The sequence below is a fragment of the Schistocerca americana genome, chromosome X (genome assembly GCF_021461395.2).
Source record: "Schistocerca americana isolate TAMUIC-IGC-003095 chromosome X, iqSchAmer2.1, whole genome shotgun sequence".
NCBI classification, from domain to species: Eukaryota; Metazoa; Arthropoda; class Insecta; order Orthoptera; family Acrididae; genus Schistocerca; species Schistocerca americana.
This window is the reverse complement of record NC_060130.1, coordinates 261,356,644-261,372,283: the sequence shown is the minus strand read 5'-3', so window position 1 is coordinate 261,372,283 and position 15,640 is coordinate 261,356,644. Positions and strand designations below refer to the sequence as shown.

The following is a 15,640-nucleotide window of genomic DNA, read 5'->3' as shown; positions in this document are numbered from 1 at the left end:
CCCCACTTGGAAGGACTGCGCCATCAGAGACGCCAGTAATCATGGGTTATACTTTTGCAATGGTTTCTTCTACTTCTACAAAAGAAAGCTAGTGAGTCTCAGCCACAGAAAACTCTTCCCTCACTGAGAAAATTCCTAGTTGTTTCTTGATCTTGTGAAGGTAAAGACTTCTCAGCAGTAAACCCTTTCATTATTCAGAAAGGTGTCCTGTAAAGTCTTGTTCCCAGTTATGCAATTGGGACCTTGTGGTTAGAAGCAGACAGTGCCCTCCAAGCACACAAATTGCTTCGAACTACACTGCTACACACCTTTCCTGTCCGGGTGGAAGCACACCATACATTAAACTCATCGCGTGGGGTGGTTTATACCCGATCACTTGACGGATTATCAAATGAGGACATTCAAAATTACCTGTCTGATCGGGGAGTAATGGTAGTATATCGAGTAATGAAAAGAGTTGAAAAGGAATTGGTACCAACCCACACTCTCTTCTTGATGTTTGACAGAGTTCAACTTGCATCGAACATTAAAATGGGATATGAGGTAATTTCACTTCACCCGTACATCCCCAACCCTACATGTTGCTATCGGTGTCAGAGGTTTAATCATACCACCCAGTCGTGTTCCAATGTGGCCAAATGCGTTACCTGTGGCAGGGATGCCCATGAGGGCGATTGTCCACCCCCCATCCTCTCACTGTGGCATTCCTCTGGATCCCAGTGCATGTTGGTATCTGCGGAAATGAGGCAGCCAATATATTTGCAAAGGCTGCTCTCTCTCTTCCTCGGCCCACTGTTCACACGGTTCCCTTTGCCGATCTACAGAGCATTTTGTGTCATCGTGTTGCTCTTTTATGGCACACACATTGGTCTGCACTTCAGGATAATAAATTACGGGACATAAAACCTATTCTCTGCACTTGGACCGCTTCCTCCCAGCCTTGCTGTTGGGAGGAGGTAATTTTAACTAGACTCCGGATTGGGCACTGTCTTTTTAGCCACTGACATCTTTAAAGTGGCGATCATCCCCCATTTTGTCCCCACTGCTCTCAATTGTGGACGGTGAGACACCTTTCACTTATGATGCACGCTCACCTTATCGCATCCTTGAGTTTATCAGTGTTAGTGAGAAGACATCAGTCATTTGAAGCTTTCTTTTGGAGAAAACAACTCCCGTAAATAGCAATTTTCTAAGATTTCCTTCCGTTTTTAGTTTCCCTCCTACTTGAGTTTTGCTCCCATTGCTGCTGATTTGACATACGGTTTTTTACCCTTCACTAAGCCACAGAATTGGTGCTTATGACTGTAGCAGTTTTGTGCCCTAAAAGATGATGTGACTTACCAAACGAAAGCGCTGGCAGGTTGATACACACACAAACATACACATAAAATTCAAGCTTTCGCAACAAACTGTTGCCTCATCAGGAAAGAGGGAAGGAGAGGGAAAGACAAAAGGATGTGGGTTTTAAGGGAGAGGGTAAGGTGTCATTCCAATCCCGGGAGCGGAAAGACTTACCTTAGGGGGAAAAAAGGACAGGTATACACTCGCGCACACACACGCATATACATCCACACATATACAGACACAAGCAGACATATTTAATATATATATAGGGCCAGCTCTGTTGTAAATACTGAGTAGTGTTCTGAAAGCTGATATCAAAAATGTTTAGTGCCAGTGATGAAGGCATACCCAATATCGTGGTCAGTCAGAGAGCCATCAGTGTACACCAAGGTACTACCATGAAGTTCCGTGCGAATATCAAGAAACTTATGGGGACAGAGCAAGTCCTTAGGAATCCAATGAAGTAAAAGGTGAACACAGACCACTGCACGAAGCCAAGGTGGTGAAGGGTTCACACCCAAAGAAAAAGTAGCAGGTAGCATGAAGTTAAGCTGCTGTGCATTAGCCGAAAGCAAACTCCAGGAGGTATTAGAGAAGAGGGGCATGCCCCATGCAGGTGGTCAAAGGAGTTATTGGAGGAGGCATAGGATGAGTGGCCGGGTATGGCAGACAAACAGCATGCATATCAGCTGAGGAGAACATGATGTCGGAATGACAGTGGTAGTTTGGCAGTTTCAGCATAAAGACTCTCAACCAGGATAGTGTAAAAGGCGCCAGTGGCCAAATGGATGCCACAGTGATGGATTGTACTCAGACAGCATAAGATGGACGGACGTGCAGATGCGCAAACAAAAGACCCATAGTCTAGTTTGAAATGGACAAGGGACCGGTACAAGCAGAGGAGGGTGGTCCAATCCGTTCCCCAGGAAGTACCACAGAGAACACACAGTATACTGAGGGACAGGGTACAGCAGGCGGTCAGGTAAGACACATGGGAGGACCAAGAAAGTTTCCAATGGAGCATGAGTCCTAGTAATTTCATAGTTTCAACGAACGGAAGAGCAACAGGCCCAAGATATAAAGATGGTGGAAGAAACTCGTTGTGCCACCAGAAATTCATACAAGCTGTTTTGTCAGTGGAAAACTGAAAGCCATTGTCGATGTTCCATGAGTAAATAAGATCGAGACAGTGCTGAAGACACTGCTCAAGCGGACAAGTCCATGGAGAATAACAATTGATGGCAAAATCGTCAGTGAAAATGGTGCCGTAAACAGTCGGGGGCACAGTGTCGTCGGCTTCTTCGGGACAGCAAAAATACTAGCTAGATTCCATTTACTTGTTTTCTCTCTTGGACCTAGGTCCATTCCACAATTTCCGGCCTAACAGTAGCAGATGGTGTGGTCTTGGACCCCACAGCTGTCTCCAACACCTTAGGTCGCTATTTTCTGGCGATTTTGTGCTTTACCGACTATTGCCCTGCCGTCTTCCATCCGAAATGAGTGGAGACGGCTCGGGTGATACCCTTCTCCTTTGATAATTGTGAATCCTGCCACCTTTACTGTGAGGGAGCTAGATCACACTCTCGCTTCATCCCGGGCTGGACGATGTTCACATTCAGATGTTGCAGTACCTTTCTCTTGTGGGTAAGGCATTTTCTCCTCCATACATACAATGACATCTGAGCAGATTTCCAGCGACTGCCCCATTTCTCTCACCAGCTGTGTTTGCAAGCTGATGGAATGTTTGATTAATGCCCGGCTGGTATGATGGCTTGAGTCTCGCAGTTACTAACTACTGCACAGTGTGGATTCCTAGCCTGCCGTTCGGCAGTTGACCATCTCATGACTTTGTCAATCCATGTCGTGAATGGTTTTCTGCAGAAGTACCAGACTGTGGGATGTGTTTTTTGATTTGGAGAAAACTTATAACACCTGCTGGAGGACGGGTATCCTTCATACTCTCCATACGAAGAGCTTCAGAGGCTCATGCCCCATTTCCTTCAGGAATTTTTACAAGACAGAGTTCTCAATGTAACTGTGGTTTCTGCCTTGTTGGACGCTTTTAACCAGGAAATTGGAGTGCCTCAGGGCTCCATCCTGAGTGTCATCCTTTTTTGCTATAGCCATTAACTCTATAATGGCTTGTCTCCCGCCAGGCATCTCTGGCTCCTGTTTCAGTGATGATTTTGTGATTTATTGCCTTCAGAGGCATCTTCAGCGATGTTTCAATCGTCTTACTTATGGCACATTGACAATGGCTTTTGATTTTCCACTACCAAATCCGTTTGTATGAATTTGTAGTAGCGCATTGGGTTTCTTCCACCATCTTTGCATCTTGGGCCTGTTGCTCATCCGTTCACTGGAACAATGGAATTCCTCGGGCTCGCACTTGATGGGAAACTTCCATGGTTCTCCCATGTGTCTTGCCTTGCTGCTTGCTGCACCTGGTCCCTCAGTGTCCTGTGTGTCCTCAGTGGTACTTCCTGGGGAGGGGATCGGACGTTTGTACTGATCCCTTGTCCATTCAAAACTAGGCTATGGGTGTTCCGTTTATGCATCTGCATGTCCATCCTTCTTACACTGTATAAAAACCCCCTGCGGGTCCGGGGGTTAGAATAGGCCTGAGGTATTCCTGCCTGTCGTAAGAGGTGACTAAAAGGAGTCTCACATGTTTCAGCCTTTGTGATGGTCCCCTGTTGGGTTTGACCCCCATTTTTCAAAATTTTCCTGAAGTGCCCCTTACATGGTGCATTGTGTCCATCGTGCGCTGATACCTATCACATCCTTAGTTGACGTGGATTTGCACTTCTGCTCATTCTCCAACTGTTGGGCGAGGTCACCCTCCTGGGTACGTATTTTTCCATCAACTGTGTAGTATCATTTCTACGCTGACAATGATGATGGACTTGTTTGCTTGGTTGCACCTGATGTCCAGCACCATAGCCAGTCAATTGCGGTGGGGCCACCATGTTCCCTGTTGGTTGTAGCCCCCTGACCACACAGGGATCTCTCTGCTGATCCCTGCGCCATTAACTCTCCTCATATGCCAGGGGTAGATACCCATCCTCCTGGGGTATCGGGACTCCTGGCAATGGTCATCCTGCCAGGTGGCCTATGCTGTGGCTGGATGGCACGCGTGGGAGCCCCTCTGGTCGGAGTGGGTGGCATCAGGGTGGATGACACCCGATGAAGCGTAGTACATCATCTCTTACTGGTGGTCAAACACCAGTAGTCTTTCAGCGTTCACAGGCTCAATTCAACACACAGAATTAAGACCCCAAATTGTTCCCCTCCCTGGCCACACCATGGGAGGGACATCAGGTTAAGGATGGCAGCAGCTCTTATTCGCCCCGCTACTTTATATGTTTGAGAGCTGATTGGGAATCTTTCTTGATAATGAAGCCTCAGTTTTCTGTTGAGCATTTAGAGGAGAAGTTTGGGGGGGGGGGGGGTTGAGGGATTGTCCAAGATGAGATCTGAGATCTAGGTCAGTCTTGATCAAAACAGCATCCTCTGCCCCGTCACGGGTGTTACTCACTTGTGACAAGCTGAGGGATGTTTCTGTAATCATCGTGCCCCATAAGCGCTTAAATATGGTCCAGGGTATCATAATTCACAGGGACCTTCTTTTGCAGTCCGACGATGAGCTGTGCAGCAGGTTAGAACGGCGAAGTGTACGTTTCGTTCGGCGTGTCCATCAGGGTCCGAGGGATAAGCAGGTTGCCACCGGTGCCTTCATCTTGGCCTTCGAGGGAGATACATTACCTGAGAAGATCAAGGTGATGGTCTACTGCTGTGATGTGAAGCCCCATATCCCTCCCCCAATGTGGTGCTTTCGATGTTGGAAGTTCCGTCGTATGTCCATCCAGGGGGCCGACAGTCCCTTCGTGGGTACGTGTGTGGCGTGCACGGGGCTCCGAGCTATTTGCAGTCTCCTTCCTTTTCCCAGACCTGCATTACCGTCCCTGTTCCTCTCCTTTCCTTTCCTGTCCTTGCTCCTTTCCCCCTGCCCCCTCCTTTCCCTCCTGGTGGAATTCATGTCGACTTGGCTTCCCTCCTGGCTTTGTTTTGGTATGTGCTATTGTTTAGTTTGCTGTTTCCATCTCCTTTTCAGCGTTTTGGTTCCTTTGGAGTTTGACCTCCATTTCCAACATTTTCCGTCAGTGTGAGCCATTTGGGGATGAACTCCCTACCTAGTTTCCATGTTGGAGGCTCATCTCACCCTCCCCACCCCTCCATTTTCCCCCTTGCACCCTGGCCCCCCTTCATGCTACGTCACCAGCATGGTAGCCAGTCCGTGTGGTGGGGCTGTTAAGTACCCAACTGGCTGAGCCCCCTGACAACACAGGGATCACACTGCTAGTACCTGAGCTGTTAATGGCTCGTGTATGCCAAGGAGTTGATGCTCATCACTTTGGGGCATCAGAACTCCCAGCAATGGCTGCCGTGCCAGACGGCCCTCGCTATGGCGGGGTGGTGCCCACAGGGCGAGCCCCTGGTCAGGGTGGGTGGTACTAGGGCAGACGCCTTGCATGTGAAGTGGGAAAGGCTTCAATATCCTGGCCATTCTTTGGCCATTTCTAAGAGTGATAGTAGACATGATAGTCCTTCTGATCCTTTGGCCTTCCCCTCCCTTGCCACCCCATGGGAAGAAGGTCAACCTTGCCGACTTGGGTTGAAACCTTTCCCTCGGTACCTGGTTTGTATCAGGACAGGTGGTGAGAGTTTTGCCAAAAAGGCGCTACAGTCTGGAACCGCACGACCACTACGGTCGCAGGTTCGAATCCTGCCTCGGGCATAGATGTGTGTGATGTCCTTAGGTTAGTTAGGTTTGAGTAGTTCTAAGTTCTAGGGGACTTATGACCACAGCGCAGTCTCCGTGGCACCCCACCAATCTTTGAACTCGGTACAAGGTATCATTTTCTACTGGGATCTTCTTCTCCAAACTGACAAGGAGCTCCATGCAAACCTCGAGCAGCAAGGAGTCCGATTTATCCACATTGTACAGCGAGGCCTTAAAAACAATCACACTGATAGAGACTCCTTTTTTCTGGCCTTCGAGGGGGATATCCTCCCAGAGAAGGTAAAGGTGGTGGTGTATCGGTGTGATGTAAAACGTTACATTCCACCACCGATGAGATGCTTTAAATGCTTATGGTTTGGACACAGGTCTTCCCGCTCCACCAGTTATCACCTCTGTGGTGACTGTGGGCGCCCCCTCCATGAGGGGAGTGCCTGTGGTCCCCCGCCTGTGTGCATCAGTTGTGATGCGCAGCATCCTCCGCACTTGCCAGCATGCCTGGTGTATGTGAATGAATGACGGATTCAAGAGTACAAGACTTTAGATCGACTTACCTACACCGAGGCTTGTCGAAAGTATGACCGGCTCCATCCTGTGCCTCTAACTTCTGCTTTTGCTTCAGTTACGTCCACTCCCCTTCGTACCCCCTCCTCTTCCAAGCCGCGCCCAAATTCCCCCTCACCCTCACCCTCACCCTCACCCTCACCCTCACCCCTTTGGGTGCTAATCCTCCTCCCCCGCCAGAGAAGCGCTCCCCTTCTTCGGCAGCCGATGGTACTGGAGCTCCCTCCCGGGACTTCTCTTCCCGGCACCCCCTGAAAGGCGATCTGCAGCTCCACATAGGCCGCACGATCTGCGGCCGTTGGGGGCCGCTATTGTCAGGTGTAATTCTGTGTCCTACCACACTGCAGTCTGCCCTTCTGTTCCATCACAAGAGAAGCAGCAGAAACACAAGAACAAGGGAACAAGAGCAAGGCCCCTCAGGTACCCCCCTGATGTGCCACCTTCCCCTCCTCCAGCCAATGAACCAACAGTCTGACCCCACCTATATGGACATTACTCCACCCTTATCGGTGATGGATGGCGACTTGGTGGCGTGACCGGCTCCGGTCCGTTCACTTGCCATTTGGACTCCAGCTTGAGAATCCTCCAGTGGAATTGTAATGGCTATTTGCGTCACCTCCTGGAGTTGCAGCCCCTTCTTTCCTCCTACTCTGCTGCTTGTATTGTTCTCCAAGAGACCCATTTTGTCAATTCTTACTCACCCACCCTTCATGGGTTCCATGCTTTCTGTTGAAACCAGATTGGCCCTGTGCAGGCTGGTGGTGTTTGCACCTTGGTGCGCAAAGACAATTTTAGTAAATGGGTTCCCCTCCATACCACTCTGGAAGCAATTGCTGTCAGGGTCGATCTGACCACTCCAATCACAATCTGTAATCTCTACCTCCTGCCTGACAGGCCACCCACATCCCTTGCCCTAACCACCCTTCTTCAACAACTCCCTTCTCCCTCCCTGCTTGTAGGGGACTTCAATGCCCACAACCCTCTTTGGGGTAGTCACCCGACTATTGCCCTGGGCAGGACAGTTGAATCTGTTCTGGCAGCGCTTGACCTCTGTAACACCGGTACTCCCACAGACTTAAGTGTGGCACACGGCACTTTCTCTTCCATTGGCCTCATCATCTGCAGTCCCAGCCTTCTTCCCTCCATTCAGTGGGGTGTCCACGATGACTTATGTGACAGCGATCATTACCCGATTGTTTTGACCTTCCTTCAGTATGTCTTGCTCCGTCACCCTCCCAGGTGGGCCTTCTCTAAAGCTGATTGGGGTGCCTTCTCCTCTGCTACCATCCCCCCCCCCCCCCCCATACTACCACACCGTAGTATTGATGAGTCTACACAGACTTTAACTGCCGCCATTCTTGCCACAGCTGTTTCAGCCATCCCTTCTTCCTCGGGGTTCCCCCCTCCCCTGTCAAATGATGGTATGATGGTCCCATAGTGGACTCTGGAAATTGCTGCAATCAAATTTCAGAAACGGATTTGCTGGTAATGGTATGTATCTGCCATAGGACCACACACCTGCTCTTCACAAGACTGGGCAAAACTCAGGCAAATTTTTGGCTATTGTCCCGTTGCAGGAATTTCTGTGCATGGTGTTGTCCTTCCCATCTGTACTCTGTTGCAGAGTGTTTCGCTCAACACTTTGCCCAAGTTTCTGCGTCGACTCAGTATCCGCCCTTGTTCCTGCTCCTCCTCCTCAAACAGCACTCGTAACGACTGCCTTTGTCTTTCATTTCTCGCTGCTTGGAGCCTTGTAATGCCCCATTTAGCGAGTGGGAATTCGCCAGCACCCTCACCCTTCATCCTGACACGTCTCCTGGACCAGATTGGATACATAACCAAATGCTCCATCACTTATCGGTGGCTGGCCACCATCATGTACAGACCCTTTTCAACCATCTGTGGAGTGAGGGGGTATTTCCTACCCAGGGGCAGGAAAGCATTGTTATTCCGGTGTTGAAGCCTGGGCAGCCACCTCTTCAGTTGGGTAGCTACTGTCCAATTAGCCTTACCAACACCCTCTGCAAGCTCGTTGAACGCCTGGTGAGTTGGCGGCTGTTTTGGATCCTCGAATTCTGTGACCTTTTGTCATCGACTCAAGGTGGTTTCTGCCGTGGCCACTCTACATTGGATAACTTATTCCACCTGGAGTCTGCTATCTGGTCGGCTTTTGCCCATTGGCAACACCTCATTGCAGTCTTCTTTGACCTGCATAAAGCCTACGGCACCAACTGGTGCCACCACATCCTCACCACCCTTCACGACTGGGGCCTTTGTGGTGCTCTGCCCATTTTTATCCATAACTTTCTTTCATGTCGCTCTTTCCGGGTCCAAGTTGGTTCCTCCTACAGCACTTCCCGTCGGTAAGAAAATGGGGTTCCACAGAGTTCTGTACTGAGCGTCCCTCTTTTTTTCATCGCCATTAATGGACTGGTAGTGGCTGCTGGGCCAACAGTGTTCGCGTCTTTGTATGTTGGCGATTTTTGTACGTATGTCGCTTCCTCTGTCGTGGGCGCTGCAGAAAGCCATCTACAGGGGGGCAATCTACCGGGTGCAATCTTGGGCTCTCTCCCATGGCTTTCAGTTTTCGGTGACCAAATTGTACGTCACGTATTTCTGCCGTCGCCATATAGTCCATCCTCATCCGGACCTGTTCCTTGATGGCCAATCCCTCGAGGTGGTGGACACCCGTCTCTTCTTGGGTCTGGTCTTCGATGTCCGGTTGACACGGCTCCCTCGTCTTCGCCAGCTGAAGAGGATGTGCTGGTTACGTCTCAATGTTCTCAGATCTCGTTGCGATACCACCTGAGGTGCAGACCACTCTATTCTCCTGCGATTGTACAAAGCACTGGCCCAGTCTCGTTTAGACTACGGGAGTCTTGTCTATGGTTTTGTGTCACCTTCAACATTGCAGATACTAGATCCCATCCACCATTGTGGGGTCCGACTTGCGACTGGTGCCTTCCGGACTAGCCCCGTGATTAGTCTTCTCACAGAGGCAGGGGATTCCACTTCTGCAAGTTTTGCACCAACAACAGCTGATATCTTATGCGCTCTGCATTTGCTGCACCCCAAAACACCCTAATTATGGTCTCCTTTATCCAGACACTCCAGTGCTGTAATTCAAGAAAAATAAAATACACTATACCTGTCCATCCCTGGCCAGCACCACTGCTTCCACAACCCACCACTTCACAGCCTCTGTACCTTAGAGGCCCGAGTGACCCCAGGTCGCTATAGTATCGTGCACACGTGTGACCACATTGACGTAATCACTAATATGTTGGCCACTACTGACCTTAAGCAGCTAGTTGTTTCTGGGTAGAATCATGTTCTGTGCCAAGTTTATTCCCTAGGTGGCACAAATCACAGATCCCCTAGATCGACTATGCAAGAAGGGTGTCAAATTTGTGTGGTTGACCACCTGCCAATTGGCATATCAGAACATTAAGTACAGTTTCAAGGTGGCATTGTGACTGACACTATATGCATTGGACCTGCCCTTGACACTCGAGACAGACACTTCCCGATATGGTATAGCGGTTGTTTTGTCTCATAAGGTGTCAGGTAGTAGTGAATGGCCAGTTGCTTTCACCTCTGGAATGTAGACTGTATGGCAGCAAATTACACCTGTTGAGCGACTGCAAAGCTCAAAGCCTTGATTTTGTTGTTTGTGCATTGTTCTAAACTCCTGGAAAAGATGATGCATTGTATGCAGAATTGGGCATTGTTTTTGATTGGGTATCAATTGAAATCCACTTTCACCCAACTCACCAACGTGAACACCCTACCCCCAATTGCTCTTGGTGCCAATGTGCAGTTCAACCACAAGGAAACAGTTTGTTTCCCCTGGACCAACATCCACAATAAATCCTGGTTCAATTCCTTCTGACTGCATGTGAGGTATCCACTGTGTTGTTTCACGATCCTGTCCTGTTGAAAGTTTTGTCTGAGGTACTGGAGAGGTGTCCAGAGAATGTTTTGAGCCTTACTGATCTAGCCTTTCACAATTATTTCATGTTATGCTACTGATTCAATGCTACAAATGATGTTTTAATGATGGCTGCAGAGGACTCTCGAAAACCTGACCATCATTCTATCCTCGCTCTGTCCCCGCATCCTCCAGCTCCTTTGTGCTCGTCATTGGTGGAGGACATGTATGGAGGCACTAGCCCCACAGCACGTGTACTGGCCCAACATCAATGCAGACATTGAATGCGCATACGGCTCGTGTCATGCCTGATCTCTCAATCACTTGTCCCACGGTCAAGGTTCCTCGTTATGGCCCCATCCTGATAACTTGTCGGAGAAGGTCCTCGTTGATTTTACCATGACATTTCAGGTTGTTATGTGGCTTTTGGTGGTGGCCACCCTCTCAAAACTTCCCTTACGTGGCGTGGATGCTGTTCATTACCACCATTTCTACCACTTGTGACCTCATGATGGTATTCTACCTTGAGGGAGTGCCACTTATTCCCTGGTGTTGGATAATTAGCCCCCATTTACGTAGATGCAGCTTTAGGCTGTCTGTGGCTGTAATGCGATCACCACCCTGTTTCACCGTGCTCCTAATGGGGAGATTTAGCAGATGGTCCATACATTTAAAACACAGCTGCTGAAGACCTTGCAGACATCATCTGGCTGAAATACTGCATTTGAGTTGGTATTGTACACCATTAGACCTCCTGCATCCTGTGCTGTGTGCCAAACCTGCCTATAGGCCTGCCTGTGGGTGGAATGTCTGTCTGGGCATGCATATGCAGTTGGTGTCTGGGATGGACCCAAGGGGTCATCATTGGTGACAGAGAGCATCAGTGGCTTGATGTTAAGGCCAGACATGACTGTCTGACCCACCAACACGAAACAGCTCTGGCTGTGACCACAGTCGCATTTGGCACCCTGTCGTCACTTCCGATGCTCAGGCTGGAACTAAGATGACCGCCACCTGTGCCTCGTGTCCCTTCTCACTGGAGGATGGTTGAGAGGATCAGAGTGTGTGTGCCTGTGGAGGTGGGGGACCAGTCCCTCTGTCCTGACCTTCCATCACTCTTGTTGTAACTGTGCAATCTGCTGGCCTCTGCTACCCATGCAGTCCTCGGGCCTGGGTTTGTGTCGTAAGAATGAACAAGAAGTAATAATTGCCTTTTGCTACTTTTTTTTCCATTTGAAATGGCTGATATGATTACATGTGTTTAATAAAAATGAGTCTTTCACTTTACGTTGGAGTGTACATGTAATGAAATTTTCCTTCAGAATAAAACTTTTCACTTGACTGAATCTCAGACTTGAACCTATGCCTTTCGTAGTCAATACTTCTACTCCCTGAGCTGTATGACCACAGGTGCAGTGTGGCTCTCACAGTTTGTCTGCGAATACCTATCCACTCATTCACATGCTGTAATAGTTTAATTTCTGTACCTCGTGCTATTTCTGTTGAATTTATTTAAATTTACGTAATACACATTTATGGGAAGAAATGTGGAGAACTGCGGGATGAACCACTTAAAGTTTCCAATATTCATTTTCATCAATTTGTTGACATATTTCTCACAATGTCTGCCAGATCACATGTGTAGCCTCTGACTTTATCAGAGCTTCAGTCACTCACCCCAGATGGTTGAGGAATATTCCATAGTAAATTTGTAAGGATACCACAGTTTTCCAATATTTTACTAATAAACTGAAGCCCACCATGGACTATGATCATGATGGGGCCTTCAGATTATTGCTTTGCTTTGCAGTTGTTATCCCCCATGTGACTTGCCGTGAAATGCTTGTTACTGACATAACTCTGGTTAAATATCTGAGATGAATCTGTCTTTTTAAGTATGAGTACAGTAATGAATCAAATAATTACCTTGGGAACTTACTGAATTCAAGCATAATTTATCTGTTCAACAAACAGTTATGATCAGGAGTGGTTTTAGATTTGTACATCAAAAACTGTATAGGGAGTGTAAAGAATAAGATGGAGTTTTATCAAAAGTGTGTGTAGACTTCTTTAGGCGTCACTGATGAAATGTGGTGGTTAGTGATCAAGAATGCTGTTCTTTTATTTTGGAGGAAAGTTGTTTGGATCCCAGTCCAGCCAGCCTGACTTAGGTTTCCTGTGGTCCCCCAAATTCATTTTAGTTGTATACATCCAAGTGTACCGTGGAATGGTTGTTGACAACATCTTTGGCCAAATAAACTAATACTTCACCTTTTATGACACAGAGGGGTGATGACTTTTTAAACTTTCCATTCTTTACAGTAGAGCTCACCAATGCCGCTACTAAACTAAATTCACAGAGATTGTTCTTTTGTTAGAAAGTAGTGCAAACTTGGTTTTCAGTTAGCAAATTTGTTTCTTGATTAAATGTATTAAGCTACTCTAAGAAATGTATCAAACTGATTTGCTCCAAAGTAGAAAAATTGTAATTACATTTTATACTGTCTAGTGTTGTAAGAGTTGTAACTTGTGTGTGTGTGTGTGTGTGTGTGTGTGTGTGTGTGTGTGTGTGTGTGTGTGTGTGTACACAACTTGAGTAGGCAATACAGCTTACTCAGACATCACTGATCACTGTCCACCCTACCTTAGACATTATTTTTCCTTCTTTTCTTTATCTTTGTCTGAAAACATGGTTGACTGGATTTCCATTCACTAATTGCTAGTGTAAGCATAAAAACTACAGACAGAAGCTACAGACATTATTAAGAAAAGATACTAAGAGCACTGACCTTCAGGCACTTACATATGTCCTCTGATAGTTGTTTTCAGAAATCTGTAGCAGTATATTTACTCATATTATTATGATTCTTTGTTTGTCAGTTATGTATTAATACTGTCTGTTTCATGTTTTTCTTATAATACAACTAGTTTATAAACTGACAGTAGGATCTTAACTACTTACTGATCCATTTGGGCATCATAGGAGATATTCCTCAGAGTATAAATTGTATCATTCGACACTCCATTCTTAATACTATACCCGCATTGTTAGATTGTGAGTAGTAATTACTTAAAATGATTCTGTTGTTCAACACACTAGCTGGAAAAAATTGCAACATATCTCTGTTGTAATTAATCCAGAGACTGACAAAGGTGTTATGCACAATCCAGTAACAACAGTGTGACCACTGCCTATGTTTGGAATCAGCATGAATAACCACTCACAAACAGCAGGTGGCAGCGCCAGCGGGGGAGGGTATATAAAGTGTGTTGGGGAACATGGAAAACATTGCAGTCGTTACAATGTGGAAACAGAGTGGTTTATCTGACTTCCAGAAGGACATGATCATTGACTTTCAGGCCAAGGGTGGAAGAATTTCCAAAACAGCTAAGTTATGAAACTGTTTGTGTGCCACTGTGTTTAAAGTATACCGTGCATGGTAAAATAGGTGCTATACAAAACCAGCACAACGGTAGCTATAATGCACTACGGGCCAGAGATGACGGGGTGAACAACAGCTGTGTAGATATGTATGGGTGAGCATCAGACTGCCCAGATAAACCCATGGCTACCAAAAATGTCTCCTCAATGACCGTTCAGCAAACATTGCTGTGTATGGTTCTCCGCAGCAGGTGCCTGGTTTGTGCACTCTTGCTGACTGATGTTCATCAGCAACAAAGACTGGAATTAGCTCGCCAGCACTGCAGCTGGGTGTCCACTGAGTGGTGACAGGTTGCCTTTTCAGATGAATCACGTTTTATGCTCCATTGGACAACTGGCCATTGGTGTGCACGGTGTGAATCATCTGAAAGCAAAGGGGTCCAGGCTGGAGGAGGGAGCTTTATGGTCTGGGGAATATATTCAAGGCATTACCAGAGTTATTTTGTCATTCTGAAAGGCACAGATGATTGATATAAGTATGCATCTAGCCTTGGTTACCATGTTCACTCATACATGCAGTTCGTTTTTTCCTTCACACAATGGCATTTACCAGCAGGACAATGTAATGTGTCACAGAGCTCACAGAGTGTGTGTGTGTGTGTGTGTGTGTGTGTGTGTGTGTGTGTGTGTGTGGTATGAAGAGCACCAGGATGAATTTACTGTACCCCCCTGGCCACCAGACCCTCTGGATTTAAACCCGGTTGATAATCTGTGGGACCACCTCGATCGAGCTGTTCTCGCGGTGGATTCTCAAGAGAAACCTGTCACATTCTGGCCATGGCACTGGAGTCTGCATGGCTCCATATCCGTGTCGTTACCCTCCAGAACTTCACTATCACTATTCCTGCATGTCTCGCAGTGGTCTATGCAGCAAAAGGTGGTTATTCAGGCTTTCGACTGATGGTCACATTAATGTGACTGGACAGTGTATATGTAACATGTCAAAATTACAATCTTACTTTGGTTGCTATCTTTGCGAGCAATCTGTACAGAATTGGATCCTGACAAGGCAGCCAATTTGAAGAAGTTTTGGGCTTTAAAATTTTATACACATTTTTTGTGCAGGATAAAAAGACATAGCCACCAAAGAGTGGCTACAGATTTTATCAGGTAGTGCAATGGTTAAATACACCCATCCTGTATTATCACAGATATACTTCTATCTTCTAAATGCTGACTTCCTTTGGTTTAGTGCTTTGACATGTTTTGCTTGTAGAAGCTGTCAAGTGGGAATATGATTGCTGAAATAGAGAGAATGATTTGGTCTCAATGACTTTTCACTCATTATTTCACACTGTCCTATTACACAAAATGATTAAACTATTAGTTTTCCTTTTGAACATGTAAGTAATAAGTACTCTCACAGTGGAATCAATACTTTGCAGTAACAAAACTCTTTGGCCCATTCACAAAATGTTCCTGCCCCTAAAAAAAATGAATTACAAATTTTTGATGCAGGTACCGAACTAATCTATGGGTAGCTTTTCTGATTCTGTAACTTTCGAGGAATTTGGTGGTAGAACAAAGCAATTTACAGGAATACTTATGTTGCGAATGC

At 46.9% G+C, this 15,640-nt stretch overlaps 1 protein-coding gene across 2 annotated transcripts in view; it reads left to right on the top strand.

Annotated features, from left to right (window-relative positions):
- Positions 1–15,640, top strand: part of LOC124556692 (heat shock 70 kDa protein 14-like) — a 142,395-nt gene that overhangs the window by 33,208 nt on the left and 93,547 nt on the right. The gene's annotated exons all lie outside the window — the stretch shown is intronic.